Here is a 1894-nt window from a genome sequence, read left to right as displayed (position 1 = left end):
TGACTCGAAATGATTCCTAGATGGTTAAAGGATCTAGTTACTCTAATGAAGATAGTGTAAATAGATTCACAAATTCCACTTCTTATAACACAATGGTTGATCAAGCAATCGGCTATGCATCAATTGTTGGCAAGAATATTGTACTAGAAAAATAGAGATGAAATTTTACTTTTGTGCATAAGCCTAGAAGAAAAAGTTAACTACCTGAATCAAGCTCATACAATAGTAGCTGGATTTTTAGTAGACCAAACATTGAAATGAATTATTGGTTGAGGGTTTACAGGCAAAACATGAGGGAAGATGTTTATGCCTATGTAGACAATTGCTTCCAATGCAAAAAAAAGGACATCAATACAACATGCTACCTTGTTCTAGATATCTAGTGACCCTAGGTGGAGTAGATTTTTGGTGGAGTTCTTTATAGACAAAATTTCCTAAAAATATGAGTAAATGCAAACAAAGAGTAATCAAAAAGGAAGCTTGAAACTACACCATGATCAACCAACATCTATATAGAAGAGATAAGGACCAATAACTAGAGTATGTGCTAATGAAGACGAGTATATTCCTATCTTGGAACATACACATGCAAATTTAGCAAGGGGTCATTTCTCTCGTGAGACTATGGCTAGAGAAATTTCGATGGGGTTGGCATATGGTGGCCAATTCTATTTGCAGATGCTAAAGAAAATTTTAATGAGAAATGACTCTTGTCATATGGCTAAAATGCCAACTAGAATGCATGGCATGCCATTGTGACCAATGACAGAAGCAAGAGCATTTGCTAAATGGGGCATTAACTTTGCTGGTCCAATCCAACCACTTGCTTATAAGACGCATGCACAATATATTATTGTGGCCACATATTACCTTACCAACTGGGCTGAAGATAGAGCCAGTAGGAAGAACAATGCACAAACCACACTTGCACTCCTATATGAATGTATATTCACAAGATATGTACTTCTTATAGAGATCGTACGTGATAGAGAGACACACTTCCTCAATGAGGTGATAGAGAATTTGCTAAATAACTTTATCGTTATCCATAAAAAATCCACACCCTATCACTCTTAAGCAAATGACCAAGCAGAGCACACGAACAAAATCCTCACCTCAATGCTTATGAAGATTGTGAGCTTTAGACGTACTGACTCGGAGATGCATCTCCATTCATCTCTATGGGCTTATAGGGTTTCATACAAAACAGCTCTGAATGCCACCCCATTTAATAAGATCTATGAACTTGATGCTATATTTCCAATGGAGTTTTTACTACCAACACTTAGATTGCATGTGAACTAGAGTAAATGGATCATGAATTGTCAAAATGACTAGAAAAACTTGAACAATTGGATGAGTAAAGTCTGGTTGCCATTGCACACATGTATGCTCAGAAAAGGAAATAGAAATAGTTTTCTGACTCCCATTTGCTTACAAAATCTTCAAACAAGAAGATCTTGTATTGGTCTTTTCCTTGAAGCAACACATCCCAAAGTTCAAGAAAAAGGTACACGGTCCATTCGTGATTGAGAGTGTTTCACCAATGGGGACGATTAAGTTACTCACCTTGGATGGGAAAATCATGGAAAACTAGATTAGTGTATGTCATTTGCGTAAATATAATATGACATGGACCAATGATATTCTAGAAATAATGCATGCATCAAAAGAATGCAAAATAAGATGTCAATAGGTCATTGACGAGGCATAGAAGGAGGCTTGTGCTCAAGTTCTAAAGAGAAAAGAGGCAATAAGATCAATCCCAAAAATCACCAATTAACAAACTTCAACTCCAAGCTCTATATTCTACTCACGCCTCAAAAGATGAGGTAGAGAAAATGGTGAATGGTTGGATGGTCTTGACAAGTGGATAACAACGACCTTGAACGAT

Source organism: Adiantum capillus-veneris, chromosome 12 (assembly GCF_014529385.1).
Source record: "Adiantum capillus-veneris isolate H3 chromosome 12, ASM1452938v2, whole genome shotgun sequence".
NCBI classification, from domain to species: domain Eukaryota; kingdom Viridiplantae; phylum Streptophyta; class Polypodiopsida; order Polypodiales; family Pteridaceae; genus Adiantum; species Adiantum capillus-veneris.
This window is presented reverse-complemented; position numbering follows the sequence as displayed.